The 22,600-nt window shown below is 37.9% G+C and overlaps 1 protein-coding gene across 2 annotated transcripts in view; it reads right to left on the bottom strand.

Annotated features, from left to right (window-relative positions):
* Window positions 1-22,386, bottom strand: part of RAB27B (RAB27B, member RAS oncogene family) — a 148,063-nt gene extending 125,677 nt beyond the window's left edge. The window contains exons 1-2 of one of the 2 annotated variants that reach the window (XM_044242932.1): window positions 22,299-22,386; window positions 22,091-22,165 (exon numbers count right to left, since the gene is read on the bottom strand). The gene's annotated coding sequence lies outside the window, so the exon portion shown is untranslated. The remainder of the gene's footprint in view (window positions 1-22,090; window positions 22,166-22,298) is intronic. The other variant, XM_044242934.1, reaches the window with a different exon arrangement.
* Between the last annotated feature and the right edge of the window lie 214 nt (window positions 22,387-22,600).

Below are 22,600 nucleotides of genomic sequence, written 5' to 3' on the forward strand. Positions count from 1 at the left end.
GGGCCCAGGAATCTGAATTTGACTAGTATCCCCAGAGGATTCAGAGGCATACTAGAATTTGGGAACATGTCTTTTAAACCACATACAAAAAGTCTATACCTACAGCCCCTTTCCCTCCCACTCAAAAGAATCACATTATTTTAGGGAGAGCCTTGATTCTGCTTACATAAGGCTATGTGTTTGGGAAATTTTGCATTTTACTAACATGAAATTGTGCCATCCCACATCGTGAATCCCAAAGTGTGTCAAGGCACAGATGTGAGAACTGCCATAAAATTCTGGGAGAATCCAGCTCATTGAATTCCCACAACGGTTATTCTGACTTTGCTACTCAAAAGACTTACCCTTCAGAGCCATCCCCACAGAAAATATTAATCCTTATGAGAACTGAGATGATTTTGTGGATGTAATATATTGGAACTTTAAATAGGATAGGGTCAACCACTGAGAAAGTCTTAATAAAGAGAATATAAAATACTCGAGCTGGAAATTCTAATTTCACAATCTAATAACTAGCACTGACTATGAAATCTGTGAATATTTTGGAATGTCATAATTATTTGGTAGGCAGGGTGTGGGAAGCAAAAAGAATTTAAATGAACTCATACACGGGTGTATGCAGACACCCACACATACACACACACAAACATACAAAACAGAAACAGCAAGAACTATCATTCACTTTTGTTTTAAAATCCTCCCACATTCTTTAGACTGAATCATCCACTGTGGTTTTCTATAAGACACCATAAGCTATCACGGGCAATTTATAATTCATGTTCATGGCAAAATGGCAGGGCTCTAATCCATTTTGGTAAGGTTTTTATTTTGTTTACTCTACATTTAAAACTAAAACTCCCAACGATGGATTCAAAGGCTTTTGCTGCTTTTAACCACATCACCTGGGAGAAGGAAGCCATGATTATTAACAACCCCTATTATATTAACTTGTATTTCTTTGTAATACAAATTACAAATTTGTAGGTAATACAAAGACTGTGAGATATTGGGCTAGCCAACCTTGGCCATTGGTATTGGAAAGAAAAATGAATCTACAGGATGCAGTCTGTCTTTTAGAAGTAAAACTAGAAGACAACTCAGAAGTAGCATAAGCCTATAGAGGATTTGAGATTGGGAGAAGGGGCTCTATGAAAGGGAAAGCCAAACCCAAACATGGAAATTTTGTCTAGGCTAGTCTGATGGAATGTTAACAGGGGAATATGAAGCAGATGCACATTTCTCATCAACTTCCTGGTTTTTATCTTATCCAATCCGGCAACTAAGATTCTTACTTAAAAAAAAAAAATTCTTACCTAATACCTGGGGCCTCACTAAAGGTTATTTTTGCCATCTAATAACCATGCTGTAATCTTCCTTCAAGTTCTCCCCCAGTTGGGGACTATTTCTTTCTTTAGAAGAACCACTACTAATTATAATAGAACCACTAATTTCACTCTTCTCAAAGACCAAAACTACTAATGGACTTCATCATCCGCCCAATCTCCTTCTAGCTTCATTTCATATATCAACACCTTCTGAACCTCTCACATCCAGTGAGATACTCCCCTTTCTAGGCTCCCACAGCATTCTGCACATACATGTCCCGTGGCTTGTGCCTCATGCTTCTAGACAGCTATAGTCCATGTACCATTGCCCCAAAGAGACTGCATCTCCAATTCTGTATCTGTCCTCACCAGCATGGTGGGCAACCCATGACCATCTCTCAATAAGTATTTGTCAACTGACTGAATGAATGAACAGCTTCAATGACTCCTTTAGAAGTATTCTTCTTTATCAGATGACATGGGTCCTGACCTTCTATGCAGCCTTCAATAAAAGGAGACAAGTGACAAGTCTAGATTGTGGGTGATGAGATACAGAGTCACCTATGATCTGTACCTCACAATTCCAGCATTATTGGTGAAGTCCAAATGGTAAAGGAAAAAAATGGTTTTTATGCTCTCGTAGATTTCTTGACATGAAGTAGGAAAAGGAAAAGGAATATTAAAGATCCATATCTGTTGATCTTCCTCTCTGGATCCAATATGAGCTGCCAAAAAGATGTACATTTAGCCGAGGCTCAAAAACCTTCAAATGAATGAAATCAATCTATTTAATTAACAGGACACCCGTTCACTGTTTTAGGTAATACAAATGGTCAAGAGCCCAGACACAGGCACATTGCTTGGCGCAAATTCCCTCAAGGGATGTTTGCCATATCAATTATGTCAGAATTACTCCTCTACCTACTGGTTTTAATCACTACTATCTCTCGTCTGGATAATTTTCACAGCCTTGGAATTGGTCTCTCTGCTTCTACTCTTGTTCCCTTGCCCTCAACACCTCCTCTAATGGCTTCCATCTCCCGGGTCACAGTTCCACAAGATTATTCATGCTATCCACTCTGGCTGTCTCTTGTGTATCTGAACTCATCTCCTATTATCCTCCTCTCTCTTTTTTCTAGCTATATTTACCTCCTTGCTCTTCTTGAACATGGCAAACACAGTCTCCTGCGAGACCCAGGGCACTTATCATTTACCAGTTACCATTCTCCTGCCTTCTAGGCTCTTTGCTGCATTTGTTATCTGTGTGTTCCATTCACCCACTGAACTCGAGTCTCTGCCTGAGGAACACATGCTCAGGGTTTCCTTCCCTCACCATGCTCAGGGCCCCTGCTCTTCATGAATTATCCCATCTGACATACCCTAGATGCATTTGTGTATTTTTGGTGTTCTACCCAGAACTCCAGGATAGCAAGGATCCTATCACCAGTCCCTAACAGAGGACCTGGTTCATAGTAGGCACTCAACAAATATCTGCTGGATAAATAATAAATAATAATAATATATAATGCCTCTGAGTAAAAAGCATATAATTCAGTTTGTTAAGAGGATATAAAGTTTTGAAAACAGATAACAGCTAAGTAGCATGATACTTGAATGATAAGTCACATGGTTTTAGTATAGAATGAAGGGTCAGAGGGGTCATAATTGGTATCAAAAATGAGTTTGGGGTGTCTGCATGCTTAAAATTATGCCATATAGGGCCAGGAGGGAAAACTATTCTGTTTCCACCTAGAGGCTGAGAATCCCTTCCCATACCAAGGACAGCAGGTTCTCAGAGGCTTCCAAAAGTAGTACAGGGTTGGAATATCCTAACAAAACTTGTCCCTATGATTTGACATGAATGCAAAATTGACAGGGTTGTCTTGCACACTTTTGAGGAGATGAGACCTACCATTGACACCTGGGATATGGCCACCAACTGCAGAGGGAACCAGAATGCTATACAATGGGAGCCTTTGGCCTTGAGATTCAAGTTGTCAGTCTCCTCCTCTGGCTTGACTCCAGGGATTAGCTGTGCTCCCTCTCTGACAGTCTAGAAACACAGAAAATGGGGAAGCCAGATTGGCTTCCACCTACCACTCAGCTGTCTTCAGGGCACCTGTTTTTATAATTCCTTGCTTTATACTCAGAAAATGCAAATAAACTTGATTATTAACAGATGCAAAACACAGAAATGAAGGCCAATCTATTGCAGAAATAGCAGATGAATTCTTAGTAAATGAGTTAAGAATGGGTTAAGCAACCTTATCCTTTTTAATATTTGTGTATTCGACCCTAACTTCTTCCTGCCGTCCATCATTATAAATTCAGATAATTCTATACATGTTCTTGGGGGGTTTTAAAAACAAGCTAGGATGCTTATAAACTCAGAAAGATGAAGCTACCTCCAGAAATTTTAGCTACAAAATAAACTGCATTCATAACAGTGACTCCAACACTGCGCCACCCACCATTCTGACTCAGAGAAGAGCCTCTCCTGTACTTTCCTAGGAGATGTTCCGAGAAGTATATACTTTCCTCCAGGGTGACAATTAAGTCACCTTTACAAGCAATTGCCTTGGAAAGGTTTCGTCCTGGGTCATTTGCCCTACTCAGAAAAAGAAGACTGCTTCAGATTCCTTTGTCCTTTCAAGATTTCCAGGTGAAAACCTTCACTCTTCCATGAAAAGTTGCATTAACATTTACTCTGAAACACCTTTAGTCCCATCACAAGCCTTCAGGCCAAAATCAATCCCGCAAAACTGATTTTGCCAGAAGGAAGGATGTCAAAATTCCCAGAGCTTATTGTCATGGGTAGTTCAACTCTAGAAATGTCTTCAAAATTTGAAGAGGCCTTGAATTCTTACCAGCTGCCACCTTCTGCCTCTAGGCAAGAGGAGAACTAAGTCAGCAAGGCTGAGAGGTAGGTCACTTTCTAATTAGCCAAAGGGCTTGCTTCGGCGTATTCAGTAAGGCTGGGATGCTGCATGGAAGCTTCCCAAGGTCACCCTGCAGAGGTGACATACTCATCCATGTGGCCTGCCAGACACACACACACACACACACACACACACACATATATAATAAGCTAGATGTACAACAGTGCATGTAGTATACAAACTTTTGTGTCACCAAAGGGGAGGAAAGAATTGAAGTGCATATGTACCTGTATTGGCATAGAGAAATGCGGAGTGGTAACAGAACCAGTTCGCTGTAGGGAGCAGAGCTACGGCGAACTTGACAGGTGAGGAGAGCAATGCCACTCAGTCTTCTTGGCGCAGCCTTATTGTTTGAGTTCTGAACCACGAAAATGTATTACATATTCAAAATTTCACAAGGTCCTGTAGGGAGATACAGCCTCCCTTAATAATATTTCATTTTATTTTGTCTTTGAAAATAACTGTGATACCGCCTGGTTCTTTGGTTTTGTGTGCCAAGGGTATTATTCGATATTCATCACTTCCAAGGACATGCTTCTTAATGAAGAGGGAGCAGGAGGACCGGCTGAAGACAAACACAAGCTGACACTCCCCAACCTCCCCCCGCAACCCCACACCCCCGACTCCTGGGTGGGATTTGTGGGATATTCTTCTAGGAAGCTCCCAAGTGTCTTCCTGTTAATGCCTTGCTAGAGAGGAAAACATCTGAACTTGACAAAGGAGAGGCCTCCAGTATTTTGCAGGTACTCCTTAAGTTCTTTTGAAAACCTCCCTTTTTCCTTACTTCCCCCCGACCCCGTAGTATATAATCAGGCGCCCCTCACATCCCAGAGCCCTCTTTCTGCCCCCAGGTCCTGTCCCCAGGCTTTAATAAAACCACCTTTTTAAAAAAAAAAAAAAAAAACCACCTTTTTGCACCAAAGATTGCCTCAAGAATTCTTTCTTGGCTGTAGGCTCTGACCTCACCCCACCAAACCTCCCCTACATTCAAAAATGATCTTATTAAGAAAGTAGATCACTATTAAATTATTATCTTGACCAAAAACCTACATAGGATTTATGGAAAATAAAATCCAAGTTTTTAATCTTGTCCTTTTTTTCCTGCTGAATTTCTCAGCTATCTTCTATTAATAAAAATGCACCAGAAATAGTATTTCTCTCTGCATTTCATCATTTGTATTATTAATTGATTTTTTTAATTTCCATTTAGTGGGAGGCTACTATGTTCTGGTGTATATATCCTAATTTTTACATTTCACAGACAAGGTAAACTGGCTGAGGACATTTAAGTGACTAAGTCAACAGTACTGAGATCTGCCTGATTAGAAAGCTCTCACTCTTGTCCACAGGATCATTTTATGCCCTCCCAAAGCACTGTATCTACTTGAAAGTAAGTGATACATTGTCTGGAGATGTTTCACTGCTAAGCTGAGGAAATTCAGGCAGGCATCTTAAAAATGAAAAATGAGAAGTTCCTTTTTCCTTTCCTGTTCTAACATCCAGATGAGTTACGCTACATTGCGGCCAATAATGAGAATGCGTTCTGGAAATGTGTGTTTAAAAAAAATGATCTGACTGCTGAAATGTTTATCCAATGGCTGGAAAGAATGTCTTATCATTCCTTCCTAACCCTGAGTCTCTATAACTCTATATAGACATGCAAGGACTTGGGAGGACAATGTCTATGAATCATTTCATTATCCAAAGGACTAGTTAATAAAAAGAGTAGGATAAAATCACTCTTACAAAGATCCTCAGTATTACTGCCTTCTGTAGAATCAATCAAGTAATGAAATTTTCATAATATTAGCCATGGGATGAATTCTTCCTCTAGTCATGGATTTGTCACCAGACCATGCACAAACCATAAAAGACCAAAAAAAAAAAAAAAAAAAAAAGTATAAGAAAAAGAAGAAGAAGGAGGAGTAGTTGGTGGTGGTGGTGGTAGGGAAGGTCATCAAGAGAATGTGACTAGGGACGCCTAGGTGGCTCAGTGGGTTAAGCCTCTGCCTTTGGCTCAGGTCATGATCCCAGGGTTCTGGGATCAAGCCCTGCGTCCGGCTCTCTGCTCAGCAGGGAACCTGCTTCCCTTCCTCTCTCTGCCTGCCTCTCTGCCTACCTGTGATCTCTGTCTGTCAAATAAATAAATAAAATCTTAAAAAAAAAAGAGAGAGAGAGAGAGAATGTGACTACCAGTTGACCCAAGAGCTGAACCCAGGAAACTGGAGGCTTCTCACCCACTCCCCTGTCTGGGAATATAGGTTCTGCCCACCATCCCCACACTTACAAGCCAGTTTCAAGGATTCAGCCTAGAGAGAGCAATGTGCTGTTGAGACCATCTGGGCAGTGACTGAACACAACTAAGCCTTTAATATTCTGGTAGGCGGGTGAAGAGGTCTTGTAGCTACAAGAGGAGCCTGGTGTGAAAATTCCCTCGCTTGTTGAAACTGCCACCTACCTTATGGAGTGGTCTGCCTATGGTCTCACCTTCTCACCCTCTGTGTATAGGAGCCCATTTCAGATTTCACCTGGGGACCTCTCAAGGTAAGAAATAAAAAAGGTACTGTGAAGTGTGTAAACCTGGTGATTCATAGACCTGTACCCCTGGGGCTAATAACACATTATATGTTTATAAAATTTTTTAATTATTAAAAAATAATAATAATAATAACAAAAGGTAAATGACAATATCATTTTGACTATATCAAAATGAAAACTGCTCTCAGTAACTTATAAAAGTGAAAAAGAAAAAAAGAAAAAGAAAAACTAAACATACTCTCTCCATAAAATTCAACAATCGTATTCCTTGGAATTTACACATGTGAACTGAAATTTTATGTTCACACAGAAACCTGCTAATGGATGTTTATAGACACTTTATTCATAACTGCTAAAACTTGGAAGCAACCAAGATGTCCTTCAAATAGATGAATGAATAAATAAAGTGTGCTACATACAGGAAATGGAATATTATTCAGCACTTAAAAAAAAAAGCTATCAAGCCATGAAAAGACATGGAGTAACCTTAAATGCATATTACCAAGTGAAAGAAGCCAATCTGAAGAGTCTACAGACTATCTGATTCCAACTACATGGCACTCTGGAAAAGACAAAACTATGTAGAAAGTAAAAAGATCAGTGGTTGCCAGGGGTTGGAGTGAGGAAGGAGGGATAAAGAGGTAAATAAAGCACAGGGAATTTTAGGGCATTGAAAATACTCTGTATAATACCCTAATGGTGGATACGTATCATTGTATGTTTGTCCAAAGCCAAAGAATGTATACACCAACAGAGAAACCTAAGGCAAACTGTGGACTTTGGGTGATTATGATGTGTCAATGTAGGTTCATCAACTGTAACAAATGTACTACTTTGTAGGGTGATGATAGTAATGGGGAAGTTGAGGGCACCTGGGTGACTTGGTTAGTTAGTTGAGTGCTCAACTCATGGTTTTGGCTCAGGTCATTATCATTGGATTGAGCCCTGGGTTGGGCTCTGTGCTCAAAGTCTTCTTGTGGATTCTCTCCCTCTGCCGCTTTCCCTATTCTTTTTCTCTCTCTCAAATAAATAAATCTTTAAAAATAATAATAATGGATTGTGCATAAAGATTGCACATGGGTCAGGGCACGGGCTATCTGGGAAATCTCTGTATCTTCTTCTCCATTTTAAACTACTCTACAAAATAAAGTCTTCAAAAAAAAAAAAAAAAAGACAAGTCAACAAATGAGAGAACATACTTGCAATACAAATATCTTACCAAGGATTTGTATCCAGAATGCATACAGAACTCTTACAACTCTATGAAAAGTAACTTAACACAAAAGTGGGCAAAAGATTTGAACAGATAACCTCCCAGAAGATAAGCAAATGTGTAATAAGCCCATGTAAAGATGGTCAACACCATTAGTTTACTGGAGAAATGAACTTTAAAATTATAATGAGATCCCACTACCCACTCGCAGGAAGGACTAAACTTAGAAACATTAATAATACCAGGTGTACCTGAGAATGTGGAGAAATTAGAACTTGCATACATTTCTTCTGGACAAGTATAATGTAGCAAATACTTTGGAAAACCATTTACCAGCTTCTTACAACAAGAAATGCACACTTACAGAGCTTAGCAATTCCTGTCTGAGGTACTCACCAAGAGAAGTAAATACCTACTTCTACACAAAGACTTGAAATCAAGGTTTATAGCGGGGCACCTGGGTGGCTCAGTCAGTTAAGCTGCTGCCTTTGGCTCAGGTTATGATCCCAGAGTCCCAGGATCTAGCCCCTCATCAAACTCCCTACTCTGTGGGGAGTCTGATTCTCCCTCTGCCCCCAACTCACTTGTGCTCTCTCTCTCAAATAAATAAATAAAATCTTTAAAAGGAAACAAAGGTTCAGAGCAATTTTATTCCTAGTAGCCAAAAAAATGGAAAACCACCTTAAATATCCTTCAAAAGGGGAATGAGTGAATAAACTATAGTATATACATGAGATAGAATACTACTCAGAAATTTAAAAAAAAAAATCTGGAACTGCTGATACATGCAAGGACAGAAACCTTGCAATGAGTGAAGGTCAGACACAAATGAACATACTATATGGTTTCATTTCCATGTAATGCCAGATAAGGCAACGGAATTTATGGTGACAAATGGTACACTGGCGGCATCCTAAGGCCAGGGTTCACTGCGAAAGGACAACAGGAGACTTTTGGGGGTGATAATATTCTCCAACTTGATTGTGCCCATGTTTCAAGAAGAGTATACAGCTTGTCATGTGCAGAATATAGCACAGCAACGTTGTTTTATGAAAAAATATCTGTTCCACAAATAGTAAAAGATGTAGATTAAATTTTTAAAAAACTTTTGAACGTGTTTATGTTCTATAAAAGCATTTAAGGTACAAATACATTATGTAAAATCTGTCCTCAGTGTCTGGGATATGGTAGGTGATCAACAAATATTAATTTCATTCTTTTCTTTCCAGCTGTTCTTATATAGAAAATATAAGTAATGTCCTCAAAGGCAGCCAGCTATAAAATGCTGGAAATATACGCAAAAGGACAAAATTATAAGTCAATGTTTGGTCATCTAAGAACAATTAAAGGGGTCTGGTATTACATGGAAATCTTTCCTCATTTGTGGCCTATAATATGACCAGGATTTTGGAATACCCTTATGGTTTGTTTTACAAACTCTAGTATTTGCCACTATTTATTGTATTCCTTTGGTGTTTAGTACATATTTTCTATACTAGTCATTGCATTTTTAAGCATACATTCTTGGTTTTCAACTTTATCTCAAATTCCTAGAAGGCGAGAACTGTATCTTCTATCTCTTTTTAAATAGCTGGTTTGTATAGAGGAGGCATTCAATAAAAGTTGAACATCTCCTTGATAATATGGATGTTCTTACCTTTGAAAATTTCTTGACTCATTGATATTATTTAGTCAAATAACTTAGATATTATCAAGTTACTTCCATATAAAATGAAAAAAGAATCATTTAAGAGATTCAGTCAGGTAATTTAAGGTCTTTTTTTTTCTCTTGGTACATTCCTAATTCTAGGACCATTCATTCATCCATTTGCTTAGTTTCTCAATGAACATTTATGGAACAGCTCTCCTTGCAAGTTTATGTTAAGTGCAAGAAACACAGAGGTTATTATGGGCTCACATTCTAGAAAAGACGTCAAATATAGCACAACAAATATATGTATGACAGGACAGATATATCATGAGAGGTATGTGGAAAGGAAGAAAGATGATGCCAAGATGATATACCATACAACATTCAAACATAAGATTTGAGGGCACCTGGGTAGCTGTTGGTTGAGTGGTCAACTCTTGATTTTGGCTCAGGTCATAAGCTCAGAGTTTTGAGATCGAGCCCTACACAGAGCTCCATGCTGAGTGGGGAGTCTGCTTGAAAGTCTCTCTCCCTCTCCCTCTGCCCCTCCCCGCCGCAGCTCTCAGCACACATACTTTCTAAATAAGTAAATAAATCTTTAAAAAAAAGAAGCTTAACTCCTCTATTTCAGATCTTAGTGGAAATCAAGGTAACTATACGAGACTTTCTCCCACAGAGGGAGATACGTTTGGTAATTTTAAATGAGGAGGAGGGCACTAGGCTTATGTCTACTTACATAATTCCTTGATTGCAATTTGATATATGAAAGTAATCTGTGCCCTTTTTCTTTTTTGCCACAAAAAGGAAATAATAGCAGTAAAACACAATTCTTCTAAGTCTTAAGTTTCATGCGTCAACGTTCATGCTGCCTCCTTCATCAAGACCTCCTACATGCTGTTTCCTTTCTGAAGTTTTCCACCCCACTCCCTTGAAGAACCTCTCTTATCTAGAAAATCCCTACTTATCTTCTAGATCCTTGTTTAAATGCTGATTTCTTGGACAGGACTCTCCTGACCCTATCCCACCCCAAATACAATCAGCCCATATCCCAACAGACTAGGAAAGGATTCCCAACATACGTACTTTTTCACAAAACTTATAACAGGTGTAATTAATTAGTTATGTTTATTTTCTGTCTTCCTTATCAGTCTGCACGGTCCATATGGGTGGACACTGTTTCTATCCTGTTTGCGTAACAGGCACCTCATACATATTTGTTTAATAAATGATGAAATTCACAAACTCATAAAATTCAGGGAATAAAATCCCTTCATTGTGATAATGAAAATGAGAAATCCAAGGTAAAATAGTTCTCTATTAAAAAATTAATTTTCCAATTTTAAATAGCATCCTAATTTGATACATGTTCTATTTTCTTACTGCACTGTTGAGTGTTATTGTAAAACATAGATTCTGTTTAATGTGGAAGTTACTTTAACAGCAATATGTGCAATTCCGTTTTTACCATAATTGAGCATGGAAAAATGAAATTCTGTGTGAAGCAAAAAATCTCCTCAGATACCATGGTTGCCATGACTCACATCTTTTCTTTTTTGACCCTGCTCTGTTTCACCAGAACCATTCACATATCCCAACTTCGATGGTTTTTTAGAGAGTTGATTGAATTACCTCAAGTAAACTAAATGATACATGATGTATTTTGGTAGTATTAAACTTTTAAAAAAATTATTTACTCTAAAGCCTTTTTAAAAATAGTAATGCCAAAATATATCATGCATCATTTGGTTTACTTGTATAATTTTCCATTCGGGCATGATCATGATACACGTAAAGGTTACTCAAATTGTAGACATTTACTATCAAATTTTAACTTTTAGATGGTTTTAAATTCTATCACCATTAGAAAAATTCTCCAACCCTTGGACATAAGGCAAAAATGTGGGCAACACACCTTTAATATTCTACAGGATCAATGCCCACCTGAGGATTCTGCAGGTAGGATGTCTAGAATTTTTTGTGAAAATGGCAATGTTGCCCAGTATGGTAGCCATGAGGCAAGTGTAGTCACTGAGCATGTAGAATGTGGACAGTGTGGCTGAGAGACTGAAAGTTTTTGTTATATTTCATTTTAATTAATTAAAATTGAAATTCAAACAGCCACATTTAAAAAACTGGTGGCTACCTCACCAGACAGCACAAGTCCAGAAGAATATACTACTTAGTTTGTCTCACTTCTTGTTTTTAATTTAAGACTTAGTAAAATTACTTATTGATTTGTTGAATTTTTCTACTAAATATGCAAATCCTTTTTGTCCAGTGAGACAAACAACTCCAAATATTTATGGTCTGTAAGATTTTAGCAAGTTTTTAAATCTGACTCAGTAGTGTTATCCTACCACATCTTTGTTAAATTGCCTATATATACATATTTCTTGTATTTTCTCAGCAGCAGTCATAACATCTAGTTCTCTTATTCACTCATAAGTTATGTGACATTGTTTACAGATATGCGTTTTACATTTGCCAGAGTCATGATTGGTAAATTAGACTTGAGCAGTTTGGGAGGTGACCCCCCAATGGCCCTTAAAATTAACTCCTAAATTTATTTTTGAGATTTTTCAGAAATTTCAGAAATCACAAAAATTTGTTATTTTACTTTATAAAAGTAAAAAAGAGAGAGAGAGAGAGAAAAGATGCAAGAAACAATTAGGTTTGTTCAGCTCTCCACAGTTACTCATTAGCTCAATACTATTGGAAGAGCTACAGGGAAGAATTATAAAGTCAGGAGATAGGCTCAGACTTCCTTAGGCTAATCTGCATAAGCAAAAGATAATTAATATAAATACTTCAGAAATTAGAAGCTTTGGGGGGAAAGCTCTGGAGATTCTTCAGTGCCTTCCATAATATGTTCTTACCCTCAGGGAAAACACTGGTCAAACCATTATGAGAACCTATTAGAAAACTTTACTCCCCTCAATTCTGACATCATTGGTTATTGTTATAAATTAACCACAGTCAGTTTCATCAACAGCTGCCTCAGAGCTCTGCTATAAGCTGTAGGCTAAAATTGGTGTTTTCAACAAAAAAGTACAGTCTGAGTGCCTTGTCAAAAAGACAGCACCAAGGATAGACTCTTCAAAGAGTAGACAGACTCCCAAGGATAGCTTCTAAACTCGCACGGCCTGGACAACGTTTAGGCCATACCAGTGCAGTAAATTGGGATTTGCTGGATTCTCCCTAGTCCAGAAACAGACATGTTACATGAAAGCAGACTGCTGGCCCAGGGCAACGAGGGCTTATCACCAGAACCAAATGAGCTCATGAGGAATATTTAATTGTGATTATTTGCTGGGAATACGGTTGGCATTATTTTAACTTCCTACTTTTTTTTATAAATGTGTAAGGAAACCCTTTCTCTTTCTTAAACTATCCCTAATCCTAATCTTAGAAGATTATTAAATTGATGTTCTAAATGGTATCTGAGTCCCACTGACCCACTGAATTCAGAAGCAAATATTTTTACTGCATCTCTTTACTTTCCATGGCAATAGGTTATTTGCATAGGATCAATGCCAATGTGTCCCCATTTTTACCAGGAAATAACTGCACAGATCAATATTGCAACAAAGTCTATGCTTGGTGTGCCATATCTGAGAAGGATTCTTATTAAATCACATATGGTGGCTCATCTTTAAGGAACACATGTGAACTGGATGCCCATGAAACCGTTTTAAGAAGCTGGTCTAGTACCTAAGTCCCTGCCTTTCAGGCAATAAAAAGATTACTTCCAAAAGGCTAAGGACCAGAACAAACTAGAGAACGCTCTAGAAGGGAAGATTTCATCTAAACTTATAGGAACAGCAGGTGAAAGCTAGTGGAGAGAGTTGTTTGGGGGTTGGTTTCCCAGACTTAGGATAGAAGAGGTACTAAAAGAGAATTTAAAAGTCTGACTCAGAATTTCCAGACAGATGTTAATTTTGTGGTCTTAGTGATTAGTAATACTGTAAGACCCTAGATTCACAGAGCAAACTCCAGGAAGCCTATTTCGTTAATTAACACTCTTGATGCCTCCGTGCAAAGAATCAGGTCAAAGCTCTGCTTGGGTAAGACTTCCCTTACAGACCAGGCGATGGGCTGGATTTGGCACACAGGTTAGCTGGTCAATCCCTAGTCTAGACTGCAGAAATAGGGCACAAAGAGGCGCAGAAAATACTTTCCATAACACATAGGGACAAAGACAACCCTAGGATTGTCTAAGAGAAGATATTTAGTTCATCTCATTGTTTATTATTGATTCAAAGTCCCAGATGCAGTGAAGTGACTTGTTAATTTGTAGGCTTTTGTCCTGTAGAAATGCAAATGATTTTTGCCTGATGGAACAGATAACCCCAAAGATTAATCTTCAAAAAAAAATTCACCATCTTATCCTAACGCTTCTTTTTAAACTTGTCCACATGCATATATAGGAACCTATATAGTTGCTTAGGTGTTTTTCAAACTGCTCATTACATCTGACTGATAATCCTTCATTAATTAATGAATTATATTCCTTTACACATGTTCATTTTCTACATGCCTAAGAGCTATGATTTTACATTTTGAAACTGCACTTTACAAACTATATGCTGATATAATAAAGCCAAGGTGAAAATCCTAAGACAAGATTCTCCTCTCATATCCGGTACAACATGACCTAACCACTGGGACCTTCAGGATCTTCACCTCTAAAAGGGAGGAGGGGGCGCCTGGGTGGCTCAGTGGGTTAAGCCGCTGCCTTCGGCTCAGGTCATGATCTCAGGGTCCTGGGATCGAGTCCCGCATATGGTTCTCTGCTCAGCAGGGAGCCTGCTTCCTCCTCTCTCTCTCTCTGCCTGCCTCTCTGCCTACTTGTGATCTCTCTCTGTCAAATAAATAAATAAAATCTTAAAATAAAATAAAAGGGAGGAGGTTTCAAAAGTCCCTTCCAAGCTTTACTTTAATTATTCTAAAACTGAATGTTTTAATACCTTAATATAGGCAGAATATTATTGAGAGAGAGAAATTTTAACATTCTGAAAAGGACTCAAACAGACTTGGAGTACTTGAAGCCTTTTTATTGCAGTAACAACTAAAGGGATCCATTCAGAATGAAAAAGCACCATTCAAGAGATCACTTCGCCAGGAGCAATTGCTCTTTAATTGAGCCATTTGTTGGTAAGATAGATAACTTTTGACATACACACAGAATGATACAAGATTTATAGCTTTCCTAGAGTTTTTTTCTTGTCAGGGCTTGAAATAGGGTCATTCTTTTTCAGAGAGCATATGCAATCCTCAGAAAGTCTCCATGCCCTTTTCATCCTGAGTGCAAAGTAGCTATAGATCTCAAATGGAAATTTTTTTGATTCATTAAAATATTTATTGAGCCCCTAGGGACATACAAAGGTGATTAAAACATTGTCAAAGAGGTGAGGCAAATGCACACATCATAGAAAGCAAAGTGTAAGGGGTCCCTGAATCACAGCGGTCAAGTAAAAGTGCTTTAGGAGATCAAGAATGAGATTGCTTCCAGTCAAGTGAATTCTGATCCAGTGTGAGCTTAAATGAATGGAAACTTGCAGATAACTAAAATTTTTCTAAAAGGGCATTGTGGTCTGTCATGAAAAATTTCTATGTGTTAAGGCTTTTAGGAAATAGTTTATAAAAGTGGTGAAAGGAAAGATAATAATTAATAATTAAATTATAATAATAATTAAAATAATAATAATAAAAAAAACATTGATAAAAGTATAACACCTACAATATTCACAACCCAGATAAATCATTTTGGGATTCCATTAAGAATGGACTTGGTTGGTATTTGTTTACAGTGATTGGAATATTTTCTGCATTAAGAAAATACAGGATATTGCAATATAGACCATCCAAAATCCAATCAGAGGTTAATTCTAACCTTGAAAACAAGGATTTACCAACAGGACATGATCATTACAGAGTGAGCCCAGTAGAAATTTGGTGTTAGAATCAGAATCATGGATTTCTTATAAACCAGTCACGTTTTTGGTCATCATGCAGAAGTGGCTGGTTGGGAGCATTTCAAGAGTGTTCAGTTCAGAGCACTTTTATCTAAGCCCCTACATAGTACCCTGGGGAAAAAATTGAAAAATGTGCCTCGTTAGAAGTAATCTCAATGAGATGCATGGATAAAAGTGAAATTTTTTAATGGAGCCAAATGTGATTTAATAGCTTATTTTAATCCTAGGCATTATTTTCTACATTTTCAAGTCAGATTATATTACCTTTTATATAGGATATGGTTAGCTTGAACTGTGTAAGTTTCTGATACAAAAACATTCACTAAATCGTGATCAAATGACATTAACTGTGACAAATGACATTAACTGATCTTTGTCATTTGTTGAAACTTGCTTTATATTTTGTTAGTAAATTTTTATGCATTAAAAAGACTGTTTATGGGGATGCCTGGGTGGCTCAGTTGGGTAAGCGTCTGCCTTTGACTCGGGTCATCATTTCAGAGTCCTGGGATAGAGCCCTGCTGAAGGCTCCCTGCTCAGTGAGGAGCCTGCTTCTCCCTCTGCTTCCTGCTCCCCCTGCTTGTGTTCTCTCTCTCTCTCTCTGTATCAAATAAATAAGTAAAATATTTTTAAGAACAATTTTTAAGTATGCTTAGAAAGAATAACTTTATCGGTCGCAGTTTCCATATATGCCCATTAGATTGAAATTATAAATTGTATTGTTCAAATTCTCTATCCTCACTAATTTTCTCCCAGTTTCTGAGTGAATTTTAGTACAATCTCACTGTGACTGTGGATTCATCCATTTCTCTGCTTTATATACTTTGTTTAAATTATTTTACGTTATGTTATTAGTTGCTTAAAGGCTCAGGATAGATATATCTTATTGGTGAATTGTAGGTTTAATCATTATTTAACAGCCCTTTTAGGGACACCTGGGTCGCTTGGTCATTAGGCATCTGCCCTTCATGATTCCCAGAGTCCTGGGATCCAGCCACGTATCCTGCGGAGCAGGGAGCCTGCTTCTCCCTCTCCCACTCCGCCTGCTTATGTTCCCTCTCTCACTGTGATTAATTTTAAAGATTTAAATTAATTAAATCTTTAAAAAAAAAAAACTTTTAAATCTTGATTATGCCTTTTTTTTTTTTTAAGAGTTACAAATGGGCAAGTGGCAGAGGGAGAAGAAGAGGAAGAATCCTAAGCAGGCTCCATGCCCAGCACAGAGCCCAGCTCGGGACTCGATATCACAACCCTGAGATCATGACCTGAGCCAAAATCACGAGTTGGACGCTTAACCAACCGGGCTATCCAGGTGCCCCTTAATTATGTTTTCTGCTTTAAAATGTAATTTAGTAATTATCTGCCTATTAGATATTTATGTATTACCCTCTTCCCTCATTTAGTGATATTAATTCACTACTAAAATTCAAGAGATTGCCATAAAGAAACTAGGACCAAAATAGTTAAAGTTATGTTTTCAAGGACACACTAATAGAGCGTGTCAGAGCTACAGACAGATTTAAACATTAGCAGTGCAAGATCTCGTGAACTTGAATTCTACTTCCTTTCCTGACCCTCTGGACTTTTCACCCTCAGAAAGGGCCTTTGCTTTTTTTCTGGTCCTGCCAATCTGTCTGTAGCTGCCGCATCCAATCTTGATATGTCAGGGAACGTCCCCCCCTAACAATGCTTCTTTTCAGTGTGAGCCTCTTTCAGCCTTCTCCTTTAGTTTAGTTTTCTATTTTGGATTCGGTCTGATAAAGTAGCTTCACCTACGTCTAGCGGATAACACCCGGGATTAATGTTTTTCTTTGAAAGGACTCAGTGAAAATATTGTTGAACAATTTTGCCACTCTACCTAGTTGTATCGTCAATAGCAATAGGGGAGGAAATACTTAAAAATCACCACATAGCAATTTTCCACATAATATATATATACTGCAACATACAAATACGTATCAGTGTTCTAATACGTATATATTTGGAATACGTGTGGTTGTGTGCAAGTATATATTTTCTAGCTGTGCGCTGATGAGATGACAAAACCCCAAAGTGTTCAGACGTGAGTCCCTCCAAGTAGTAATAAACCACCTTCTTCATCCATGAACTCACTTCTTTGAACCTGAGCCTGCGCCCTGTGCCGTCCACTGTCAAGTGCTATGTTTATCCACTGAACTTCTTAAGAAGTTGTGTTTAAAGACCATGCCCAGCAAGCACAGTCCTGCCAGGGGACCCAGGCCAACCTCCTTGGAGGGGGTCCTCTCCCTCCAGCATTCCCTGGGAGGAAAAGCACCTTAACTAGTCCCCATCAACCACTATGTTGAAGGTCTCTGAGGAGACAATCACAAATGTACCACAACTGCAGCTCACAAAGCTCCTAATTGAGACTTGGTTTCTTTAGAAGATTTAGGAATAAGGTTCTCTCTTTCTGCTGTCCATGGGAGTGACCATCTTGCCTCCCTCCACTGTGTAAATAGCATCACCATAAAACTCTAAGGAAAGGGACACAGGAGTGATCAAATGGTCCAGAACTTGTTTATTTGACTAGGTATTTAGAGGAGTGAATTCATAAAGTTGTAATGACACTTTAGAAGTCATAATGGAAATTCACTTTGCCCCAGATATTGTAATGGACTCTTAATGTATGTTATCTTATTTTTCTGAAAACTCTATGAAGTTTTATCAAGGGGGTAAAATGCTCAAGGTTTCAAGACTTAAAGAGTGACCTAGAATTGATTTAAATTGCAGCATGAAGTCTGCCCTCTTTCTGCTCATTGCTTGGCTGTCTCTTTCACTCAGATCCCTAATGATCTACCAGCTTTTCAGAGAGTTTTCCAGACAACACATCTTAAAAAAACCACCAAGTCTTTCTTTATCATAATACTCTCTTCTCATTTTCAACTTAGTGCCTATTAGATATATTCTGGTTTACTTTTTCACAAGTTATGATAATTTTAAAAGAATTTTAATAATAATGTATTTGATTTATAGTATTTGGCTTTTTTGGCTGATTTCTCTCCACAGGATGACGAAGCCTGTGAATGGCGGGACATATCTTATTTACAGGTCTGACCTTATAACCAGCACGCGGTGAGGAATTGACAAATATCTAATAAATAAATATAATCCAAAAATATTAAATGCTGTGTCCATAAAATCTTATACCGATTCTAAAATGTAAACTGTAATTATTACAGTATATTTAGGGGAATAGCAAAGCTCATTTGTTACTTAAACATGTACAGAAGCATGATTAATATTTCTCAAGTTTCCTTAAGAAGAAGTTTTAACTTCTTCTGTATTAAATCAAAGACATAAGGAAGGAAGCAAGAGTGTATGAGTGGTGTCGTACATCCCCTTCAGTTACAAATGCATGAACTGGGAGGGATAAATGAAACAATGCTTTGGATAAAACTGCTGATCAGCAATCCATGGTATACCTTTCACTTTGCTAATTGGTCTTTTACACCTAAAGGCTAACTCTCATTTCCTTGAAAGCTTCCTGCTGTACCTACAAACTTAGTTCTTTATAAGTAAAATCTATTTTGGAAACAAAACCTTTGCTTTTGAGAAAAGCTTATTCCCAACACTATATATATAGTAGCTTCTCCCTTTTGCCAAACTCCCACAAAATATGTCCCCTCCCTCCTGGTTCACACAGGCGTATGTGAGGTGGACTCCACATGCTACTAACACACTCTTGTTCCATTTCTTCTAACTCTTTCATTTATCAAGAAAAAATTTCACAATTAGAGACGCAAATAGGGAATTTCAAGGAAAATCGTCAAAGAAATTCCCGAGTCACATATAATTCCTAGTCACTGTGGCTTGTATGTGTGGTCAACAGGTTTGTAAACATTCATGTTAACATTGTAATCACCGCTCAGAGCTTCTTTCTTTATCCCTTTTGTTTCTTTATCCCTTCAACACTCAGCGTTTCCCTCAGGGCTGACCAAGTCAACCCTCAACTAATTTTTTGCATTTTCTGTGGCTTCTACCAGGAGACATCTTTCCTTACTCAATGCAGAAGACTAAAATCAATGTAAACTGAAATGACACAAGTTTCGCTGACATTCTTCTCCTATTACATTAGCTCCTTCTGGGTAGTTTAATCATATAAAAGCTCATTTTTTTCATTTCTTTCTTAAATGTCTTACTATGCACCCACTTCGCATGAGAATCCCTGTTTCCGAATCTATTACGTTCTTTAGGAAAAAAAGCACTGTGGAGGGTAAAATCAGTGTATCCAGATTTGTTATTTGCTGAGCCTCTTTTAAAGAAAAAATTTGTACATTGAAAGTAATCTTTTAGAAATATCTACCTCACTACCCCACTATTATCTAGTAAATCTAGATAATGCTGATATTCATGTGGATCTCCTGGGAAGCCAGACTGCTCAAGGCCTAAAGAGATTATCCTCTGGGATAAACATCACCAGATAATCACTGCTTTCACACTTTAACAAATTAGTTTTAGCTTTTGCATTTTATTCTGAAGCTTAAGCCCCACTTGTTTGCCAGCAAGTCTGTACTTTCACTGAGCACTGAGCCCTTGCCTAAAGTCAGGTCTGGCCAGTGGACTTAATTTCAGGACTTAAATTCAGAAACAAAATTCATGTTCTGCAAAGAATATCAAATTCTGAATAAGATCTTATTCTCTACTTTTTCCCCCCTATCATTATTGAATTCAATGAATCTTTAGACCCAACATATAATTAAATTATTTTTAGATTATTTATGATAAGGCATGAATAACATATATGACATAAAACTAAAGTTTAGGGCTGCAAATCACATGTTGGGCAAGAATTTTTAAAACTAAGTTCTAATTTGAAAGAACTGAGTCATCTTTCCAGACTGAGAATATAGAAACATTTTTTTTTATTTTAAAAGGGAAAAAGGAGAAAATTTATTAACACAAAGCTCATGGAGTTATATAGTATTTTGTTATACCAACTAAAAATAAATGTAAAAAATTTCCTTTGCTTCACAAAATATCGAAAGCCCATTACCACCCCCAGTATGATTTCCCTAACTCTGTCTAGAAGTAACGCATTGTTTTCAAAAGATTTTCCCTGCTTAAAGAAATATTATAGAGCAATATTAACATGTTACTTTTATATGATTATAGTCATTTGCATTTAAGGATATTGCAAATTAATTGCTACAACCACTTGTAATTTCTGTTACATTAAAAAAATATACAGGTAGCATATTTATATAGTAAACATTCAATCAGAATGTTCAAATAGAAAGAAGTACAGAACAATAAAATAAGACTCCATCCCTCCCTCCCTCATATGACCTCTCTTTTTATACCAAATAAAGAGTTTTAGGAGAATTATAGGTGTATTTTCAAAAGCTTAATACTTCAACAATTTTAAACCCCATTTATGGTGTTCAATGTTTCAAATATAAGTATTTAAAGGATATAATTTTTGAACTATTAAATGTATTTTAACTCAAAAATGCTTTTCATTAAAGTCACCTTTTCAATATTGATGCCTTGCTGTGAGACTCAGTTTTGGTATTTTCTTTCCTGAAATAAATTTAATACCACAGTTCATTCTTAAAATTTCCCATGAATTAACCATTAATATGACTCAACATTTTATTCATTCATAAATACGTTTACCTGTTTCATTTTGGAATAAGATATTTGATCTGATTTCTAGGGTAATAATCTAACATCAATTTGACAAGGCTTTAAAGTTTCCAAAGAGCTTTTAATGCATGACATTGGCATCAAGGCCCTACAAAAGCATCTTCAACTGTTTGTAAGCTACTTAAAGAGAATGTCCAATTTTCTCTGTAGAGTGATATTCATTTGGGTTTCCCAGTAGCAAAGTACTCCCTTATCACACATAACCAGATGTATTTTTGAACAGGAGAGGGAATCTTAGATAGCTATTTTTTTTTAATGTTTCTGTGTGTCATCTACTAATTGTAGTACTGAGTGGAGTATGGTCCAAGAAAAAGCAAACTCAGTTTCTCCTCAATGGCTTCATACTGAGAGGTGCAGAATGGTGTAACAGCTTTCTGACAGCCCACATCTATGAGGAGTATTTGGAATGCAGAAATAAAGCATAAAAAGACTCCTACACTGCATCACGGCAGTGATTAGAAAGGACAATCTTTGAGCTTTGAAAACAGAAAGCAGAAAGCCAGCAAGCCTTCTGCAGCCCTGAGCAAAATCTCTTTCCCATCCAAACTCTGTTGCAAATCCAGCTTCTGCTCTTGCAAACCCACAAGCTGGGAGGGGGAACCACAGCCACTCCAAAGTGGAGCTGCAGGGCCATCATTAGTGGTTTCTGTCACCGTCTTGGTGTTTTTCCTTCATGAATGAAATATGCAGATGGCATTTTACATGGGCTCTTTCCGTGAGGAAGAAGGTCAAGAGGTACAACCAACACAGCCAGGGCGTTAGAGATCTGTGACCAATGTACTTACACCTTCAAATGTCTCCAGATTTCAGCCTCTGGAAATATCTAGCCCATTTCTTTATGGCACTGTTGCTTCCATCAGCTGTGGAAATTAACATAAAATCATATAGTAACCCGACGAGTGCTGGACAGCCTGCTAGAGCATCAGACTAGGTGAACACTAAAGGCACACTTGACGGTCTACAAAATCTGAATGATAAATAGCAAGTAAATACCTTCCAACAGGCCAGAGGGGGGAAGGATGCTGAGCTGCTACTGCTGCTGTCGGCTCTCTTGTGTAACAGCAAAGGCGGTTCAGTCCCGCTGACACGCTGTGAAGCGCGGCTGCCTATCGGCGTCGGGGCGGTCCTAGTGCCTGCGCCCCTTTACACGCCCGGGAACCCTGAAGAGCTTCCCTGCATCTTGTGATGCCTCCAGAGGGTCTCCCCAAGGGCTCTCAGGGACCCCAGCTTGTTAAGCACCCAGGGCAAAGGCTTGGGGTTTGGCAAAAGTGATTAAGAGTAAACAGATCTGCTAA

This window comes from Neovison vison, chromosome 3 (assembly GCF_020171115.1).
Source record: "Neovison vison isolate M4711 chromosome 3, ASM_NN_V1, whole genome shotgun sequence".
NCBI lineage: Eukaryota > Metazoa > Chordata > Mammalia > Carnivora > Mustelidae > Neogale > Neogale vison.